Source organism: Phoenix dactylifera, unplaced genomic scaffold (genome assembly GCF_009389715.1).
Source record: "Phoenix dactylifera cultivar Barhee BC4 unplaced genomic scaffold, palm_55x_up_171113_PBpolish2nd_filt_p 000494F, whole genome shotgun sequence".
NCBI classification, from domain to species: domain Eukaryota; kingdom Viridiplantae; phylum Streptophyta; class Magnoliopsida; order Arecales; family Arecaceae; genus Phoenix; species Phoenix dactylifera.
Genome location: NW_024067914.1, coordinates 367,507 through 376,451, shown reverse-complemented (window position 1 = coordinate 376,451; position 8,945 = coordinate 367,507).

Genomic DNA, 8,945 nt, shown 5'->3' with positions numbered 1-8,945 from the left:
TCATGGATCTAGGATGGGGTCATTTTACAAGCACATGCACGTCAATTGATTTGATTGTCTTCAATTCTTGACTCGATCTTGATCCTCTAGGTCCAATTGTGATCAACTCCTTGATCCATCTTCAATCAACCCTTGATCTCGATCAGCGCATGTTGAGCTTGTTGATATACATATCGATCAACCATCGACATGCAACACACATCACAGATTACATCCTAGATTGCTTTAAAAATTAAATAAAAATAAAAATAAAATTACAACCCTTTTTCATGAGACATGCAGGTCTCTAATACATGAATTTAAGATGCACGCAGGCATCTGAAAATTAAAATTACATGCATCACAGAACATTGCAGAATATTTCAGCAAATTCAAAGGGTCCATCCATGATCATCATCATATGCATCACATGCATAAAAATTATTTTTAGATCTATAATTTAATTGATTATTTCATCTCATGACTTGCTCATCATGCAAGATTTGATTCTAAACATTTGTAATCACATTATCAAAGCATTAGAATCATTAATCTAAGCATCCAAAAATCAACATGCAGAAAAATCAGGAAGCTGAAAATTCTGCATACATAAATTTCAGCAAGTATAATCCCTTAAATTTCAGATCTAAAATACCTTCAAAAATTTAGTCCTAATCTTAATCTACGTAACCATAGCTCTGATACCACTGTTAGGATCTGTGACATGCCACTGAAAATTCAAAAAATTTTAGATGCACAGCGAAAGGATATGTACATATCTCGTTCATCGTATGAACGTATTTTAAAACAATTTATAGATAGATTAGGATTAAATTCTATTAAATCATTTTAAAATCATGATTGAGAAGATCAGATCTTTACCTTGTGCGGGTAGATGGTCTCCGCAAATCTGATTTACGTGGTATTTGAAGGAAAAAAGCCGATTTTTGCATGCATGTAATTTTAAAAATTTTTAGAAAAATGCAGCGGAAAGATAGAATTAAACTCTTTAATTCCAAGCATGCAAGGGAGATCATATCTCAAAAATAAATTACAGGAACGTTTAAACTATTTATGTAAAAATAGTTATAGGCATGATTAACCATAGAATTAGAAAATCAGCAATCCTTGTTAAGTTCTAAACCTAACTAAGATAAAATAAATCTCATACCTTATGATGAAGAGGTTGGATTTGAAGATCTGAAAGTCGAGCCTCGTAGCCACACACGTGTCTGGCCTCTACAGATGATCCACGTGAAGCTCCGGGTTGATCTGATCCCGCGGAAGTGCTAGCTTGCGCGGAACCCTGCTGCGGCTGATTTTGTTCTTCCTAAAATCAATCAACCTTTGATTGATCTTATGAGAAGAAGGAAGAAGATGAAGAAGGAGAAGAGGAGAAGTAATGAAGTGATCCTTTTTCTGAATTTTTCAGAACTCTAAGTTCTAAAAAAAAAATCATAATCACTAAACCCTTGGCGTGGAGAGAAAGAGGAGAGAATTCATTCATAATGTCTCTCTTGCTACCCTTTTATAGATTGGGTTTAGGGCTTCTCCTAATCTTATTAGGAGTATAGGACTATAACCCACCCTTGGATTAATGTCAAGTGTCCAATCCTTGTGCTCATAGATGCATGACATGTGTCTACTTAATCAATTGATTAATTTCCTAATCACATTAGGATTCCTAATCTCATTAAGAGAATTAATTGATTTGGAAGCATGCATCCTACGACGCCATGTGGACTTCAAAGTCCGCATAGTGTGAACATGACTTAAGTCATATTCATCCTACGACGACATGTGGTCTTTAAAATCTGCATAAATCTTGGTTTAACAAATTGACCCAATCATGAATCCAAATTAATTTGGGTCGAACCCAATTTGATTTGGTTCATTAAATCAGCCCAATTGCAATTCAATTGCAATTAATTCCACTTAATTCTTCATAATAATGACTCTTAATTGACTAGAGTCAATTCCAATCCAATTGGATCAAGTCCGATCAATTAGGTTATGCCCAATCGGCTCGGGTCGAACCCGAACGAATTAAGTCAAACTCTAATTTAACCCAAATTGAATCTAATTCAATTTGGCTTAATTAAAGTCCAATAATTCAATCAAATTGAATTTATTAGTAATCCAATTACTAATTAACCCTTCAATAATTCAATAATTATTTTAATGCAACTTTTGCTTAGGATAATTTTATCAATCGAATTGACCAAATTATTCCTGAATGATTTTTAATCATTAATCAGTCATTTGATCAACCTAGAAACTTCTATGCGTGTGACCCCATAAGTTCGAACATAAGCCGGTAGCACAAGAACAACTTTTTGTACTAATCGAAATGACCATCTAGCAATGGTACCCGACGTCCGGATAGGACGAATGATCGCAAAGCCACATTCAAGAACCCTTAGACTATGTTTACCGTATAATTTATCCCTATGACTCCTAAATGCTAGGATGACTTCAGAGTTCTGTCAACTCTGTAATAAGTGCATCCATGATGTGATTCAACTTTAGAAATTCTGTGACTTCTCACAAGGATTACCCTGGCTAAGGTTTTGCTAAATTGAACACAAGGCATTATCTCCTGTTTTCAGGAGGGGTCAATTCCATCTTGACTCACAATTGACTATGCAAGTACTTGACTATACCCAGTGACCTTCCATCACTGAATTAGAAATTCAGGTAGTCCGGTACCAAAGTACAGTGAGTTGCTTGCTAGTCACAGATTGCAGCTCAGATCAGAGGGCCAAACTTATATCCATATCCACTCGGAACATCTCTTGATAGTAGAGCGTTATCAAATTGATCATGTTTAGTGAAATGTACTCCTACATTTCACCTGTGTGACATATCAGTGTCTCCACACTCCTTGGTTAAGGGGACAACCAACGTATATGTCACACAACGACCTAATCTCGATAATGCTGTCGTCCTAGTAACAGCATATCATTTGATCGCGAACAGTTTTAAAAACTTGAAGATAAATCCTCCTTTATCATAAAACAAGTCCTATGGACTTTATCATATAAGAGTTCATTTGAAGATGTACAATGAAATGATGAACAATGCCAAATAATATTTTATTAATTTGTCAATTCATTTACAAAATTTAATCATCAGCGCACTGACGATTGACTCTTAGGATACAATTTCCAACAACTTCCACTTAGCCTAAAGCCAATCGGCACAGTATCTAATACCTATCTTCGACTTGTGTTCATTGAACTCTTTAATGCTGAGGACTTTGGTAAATGGGTTAGCCAGATTTTCTTTTGTGTCAATCTTCTGAAGATCAATATCACCTCGTTCGACGATCTCTCGAACCAGATGGTAGCGACGTAGAATATACTTGGTCCGCTGATGTGCTTTGGGTTCTCTTGCTTGAGCTATGGATCCAGTGTTGTCACAAAATACAGGCACTGGACCATTAATGGAGGGTGTCACTCCAAGCTTAGTGATGAACTTTCGCAACCATACAGCTTTCTTGGCGGCATCAGATGCTACGATGTATTCTGATTCATATGTAGAATCTGCCACTGTATGCTGTTTGAAACTTTTCCAGCAGATGGCCCCACCTTTAAGAGTAAAGATATATCCCGACACGCTCTTGCTATCATCTTGATCTGACTGAAAACTTGAATCGGTATATCCCTCAAGTTTTAAGTCAGAATCACCGTAGACAAGCCACTGGTCTTTAGTATTTCTCAAATACTTAAGGATGGTTTTTACAACCTTCCAGTGGTTGCTACCTGGATCAGACTGGTATCTGCTCACTACTCCTAGTGAGTATGCCACGTCTGGTCTAGTACATGTCATGGCATACATTATAGATTCCACTGCCAAAGCATATGGAATTCTATCCATACTCTCTCTTTCTTGAAGGGTTGTCGGACAATCCATCTTAGAGAGGTTAATTCCATGGCCCATCGGAAGATAGCCTTTCTTGGAATTAGTCATACTGAACCTCTTCAGTATAGTATCAATGTATGTGGATTGGGATAATCCAAGTAATCTTCTAGATCTATCTCTATAAATCTTCATTCCTAGGATGTAAGATGCTTCTCCCAAATCCTTCATGGCAAATTGAGATGATAGCCAAACCTTTATTCCTTGTAATGCAGGAATGTCATTTCCGATTAGAAGAATGTCATCCACATACAAAACAAGAAATATAATAACTGAACCATTTGCCCATTTATAAATGCAAAGTTTCTCTTCATTCATAATGAAGCTATACGATTTGATCACCTTATCAAATCGTATGTTCCAACTCCGTGAAGCTTGCTTTAATCCATAAATAGATTTTTGAAGCTTGCACACCTTAGACTCATCTGTAGATATAAAACCTTCAGGTTGCATCATATACACCTCCTCTTCTAAATCTCCATTTAGAAAAGCGGTCTTTACATCCATTTGCCAGATTTCATAATCTAAGTGTGTGCTATCGCAAACATAATCTGAATGAATTTGAGCATTGCCACAGGAGAAAACGTCTCGTCATAGTCAATACCATAACGCTGACGATATCCTTTGGCAACCAGACGAGCTTTGTAGGTTTCTACCTTTCCGTCTGCGCTCCGTTTTCTTTTGAAAATCCATTTACACCCTACGGATTTAATCCCTTCGGGTGGGTCAACTAATGTCCATACATTATTGACCTTCATGGATTCCATTTCGGATTGCATAGCTCCAAGCCATGCATCAGAATTATACCTCTGCATTGCATCCATGTAGGTGATCGGATCCTCATCGTTTTCATCAAGTTCGACAGGATCCCTGTTCCGGATCAAGAAACCATAGTATCTGTCCGGCTGACGTGGTACTCTATCTGATCACCTTAATGGTGCATCTAAGATGGGTTCTGGATCTGATCTAATCATATCCGACTCAATTGGTTCAGTGGATGGTGTCGGATCTTCTATATGTTAAACTTTTCTAAGTTCAACATTAGAGCTATTAGTTCCTTCACTAAGGAATTATTTCTCTAAGAAAACAGCTCTATTGCTTACGAACAACTTTTGTTCTTTAGCAAGGTAGAAATAATATCCTTTAGTTTCTTTAGAGTAACTGCCAAGAAACATTTGTCAGACTTGGGTTCAAGTTTGTCTGTCTTCAAACGTTTGATGTACGCCAGACACCCCCAAACCCTAAGGTGAGAGAGTACCGGTTTCCGTCCTGTCCACATCTCATGTGGTGTTTTATTCGTAGATTTACTTGGAATCTTATTAAGTATATAACAGGGTGACTCAAGTGCATATCCCCAAAAGGATATGGGCAGATCAGCAAACCCCATCATGGATCGAAGCATATCTAATAGAGTTTGATTTCTCCTTTCTGACATGCCGTTATACTGCGGTGTACCAGGAGGAGTCCATTGGAAAAGATTTCCATTCTCTTCCAGATATATCAAAAACTTATTGGAAAGGTATTCACCCCCTCGATCTGATCGAAGAATTTTAATACTCTTTCCAGTTTGTTTTTTTACATCATTACGATACAATTTGAACATTTCAAATGCTTCAGATTTATGTCTCATTAAATAGACATAACCATACCTCGAAAGGTCGTCTGTAAAAATAATGAAATATGCATATCCGCCTCTAGCATTTGTGCTCATTGGCCCACATACATCAGAATGTACTAGGGTCAATTAAGTCATTGGCTTGTTCACCTTTTCTAGTAAAAGGTGACTTGGTCATTTTACCAAGAAGGCATGATTCACAGGTTGTTAATGATTCACAATCATTAATATTGAGGATTTCCTCTTTATTTAACCTGTTCATCCTGTTCTTGTTAATATGACCTAGCCTATGATGCCAAAGGTAGACATCCGTGACATTATCTTTTCTAGGGCGCTTATTGGACTTGTACATTACATGAACAGGCTGTGATAATATGTAAATCTCATTACTCAATTGTCCATGCATTACAGTAACACCATTCATAACGATATCACAGTAATTTCTTTTTATTGAAATCTCATAACCGTTCATGGCCAAAAGGCCTGAAATTATATTCAATAAGAAAGAAGGACAAAAGTGACAGTCACTTAAAACTATTATTTGAGAATTGAATACAAGTTTCAGAATTCCTAAAGCTAGAACTGGAACTGATCTTCTATCTCCAACATTTAGGAACCTTTCGCTTTCTTCAAATCTCTCACTGACCTGTAGTTCCTGCAACGAATTACAAATATTAAAAGGACTTCCAGTATCCAATACCCAGGTCGAATTAACACATATTGAAAAATTACAAGGTGTTGTCATATAAGTACCTTGATCTGCAACTGATTGCATCTTTTTCTTTGGCCTGTTCGGATCAAGAGAGGTAATGTACTGAGGATAGTTCCTCTTCCAATGCCCTTGCTTCTTATAGTAGAAGCACTCTGTCTTACTCTGATCAGCCTTCTTATTCTTAATCTGACTTTGCTCTGCACGATGCACCTTTTTCTTTTGATTTTTATTTTTCTTCTTTCCTTTCTTAAAAGGACCACGACCTTGTTAGATGTATGCCCCAGAAGCCAATCTGGCTAACACATTATTAATTATAGAACATAATTTTATACTTGACTATTTATTATTGAATAAATAAAAGGCATCTTTTTCATTCATATTGTTTATGTGTCTATGAATCATCCAAGAATTAATAAGATGATGATGCATATTCTTAAGAGTTAAGAATTTGAGCCATGCATCATTGGTGATTAATTTCTGAATGCTCCTGATCAATGGATCATCACGAGGACGGTGATCGATCCGATCAGTGCACACATTGCTTTCCTTATGGATGGACGAGACTCGAGTCCACAGTGTGGCGACATTGAAGTAATAGTGCAGGTGCTTTTTAAGAACAAGGGTACTGAGCGTGACCAAGACAAAAAGTCACTTGGATGTCTATCCACTCGTCAGTGACTTGCTTGATATTGTAGTAGTGTGACTGGTCCTTTGACCTACGGTGCTTCGGCTACTCACAGTGAGGTTATTGTAGTTTGACTGCATGTATACATGGTCTCTAGATATATGGGTCCATGCAGTGTAGATTGGCTGCAATAGGTTCACTGTAGGAGTAGGGTATGCACCTATATGAAATCTATCGACCTTGGTAGATAAGGAGAGATCCTATATGATTTATAAGACTGAGTTCGTAAGATCTCGGCTGGGGCAGTATGCATAGTGGAGAAAGAGTTTTCCACTCTCGAACTTAAGTCGAATAAATCTTGACATATGACAGACGATGGGGTTTGACGAGTTGTCCATGACCTCCGTCCTGTAGGGATCCACGATAGTAGGACTGTATCATACGATAACTGTACCTAGAGGTTCATCATTCCATTCTGCTGGGTGGCCACTACGTGCTGCTAGGTGTCACTGGTGGATGGTAAGACTCACAGGAAATATCTCGATGATCGATAAACCCTAATGAGTTGAGTTGGAATCGTTCCAACCCATTGAAAGGAGTTTTCAATGATATTGTGATAGAGATCGCAATATATCTCACTACCAGTCAGAATAGAACCTATGGGGTCACACACACTAGAGGTATTGACCGATCCGATGGTTGAAATATGATTATGAATCACGAGTAATCAATTCGATTGATTATCGATTTTAGAAGGAACAATGGGAATTAATTAATTAGACTTAAATACGAATCCTACTTGGAGTAGGATTTCGGGAGTCCTAATTAGACTGGAAATCCTACTTGGAGTAGGACTGGGAGTCCTACCTAGAATAGGATTCCTACAATCCTAATTGAATTAGGATTTTGAATTCAATTTGGATTCCTACTTAGAATAAGATTTCTAGAAGTCCTAATTGGATTAGAACTTCAGATTCAAATTAGAGTCCTAATTGAATTAGGACTAAAATTGAATAAATCCTAATTGGATTAGGATTTCTTAAGTCCTAATTAATTATTAATCTAATGAATCAACAAGACTCCTAATTGGATTAGGATTGAAGAGTTCAATTGAGTCATAATTGATTTGAGTTCTAATTGGATTAGGACTTACCTAGATTAAACCCAAATGGTTCATGATTTGGTTAAAGCCTAATGTGATTATGACTAAACCAAAAAGGGGCCTCCCAATCCTCCTTAGAGGAGGACTAGGGCAACATATGAAGAGGGGCTCACGCCCCTCCTCCTCTTCCTTGCATGGTGCGGCACAACAAGAGGGGCCGACGCCCCTCTTGGAAATAAATCAAAGGGCTCCTAACTTGTAGGAACCCTACATGCTTTAAAAGGGGAAGAAGGGGGCGGCACCTAGGGTATTGAAGCCCTCTCCTCCTTAGCCGTACGCCCCCTCTCTTCCTCCTCTTGGTTCAGCCGCAAGCAAGGGAAGCAAAAGAAAAGGTGTTGGTGGCCTCTTCATCCTCCCTTCCTCCTTCCAACGCAGGAAAAAGAAAGAAGGCTGCAGGGGCTTTGTTCCTTTACTTTTCTTCATCCTTCTTCTTCCTCCTCCCAAGCACAATCAAGGGTTGATTCAAAGGGAGGACATCAGCCATTAAAAGAAGTCTCTGCAAGGGAGCTAGCACCCTGGGGAGACAAGGAAGCTTTAATCGGATCTCTACTTCGTGTGGATACCCGTAGAGGCCGGACGCGTAAACGGCTTCAAGCGAACCTTCAGCCTAAACCATGAACTTCAGTTTGCGATGATCATCTACCCGCACAAGGTGAAGATCTGATCTTCATAATTAGTTTAAAAGTTTTTAATTCTAATCTATCTATGAACGGTTATTGAACAACGTTCATAGGATGAACGATTGATCCCTCTTATGCCTCTTCCGCTGCATTTGAAATTTTTTTAAATTTTCTGCGGCATGGGCGGGATTCCAACAGTGGTATCAGAGCAAAGGTCCAAGAGTTGTGACCGATCTTCGGAAACTCTCATGCGTGATCGTGTGACGAAGCGTGGCTCTTTGTCCGGAGGTGTATAGAGATGCGTGCTCTGA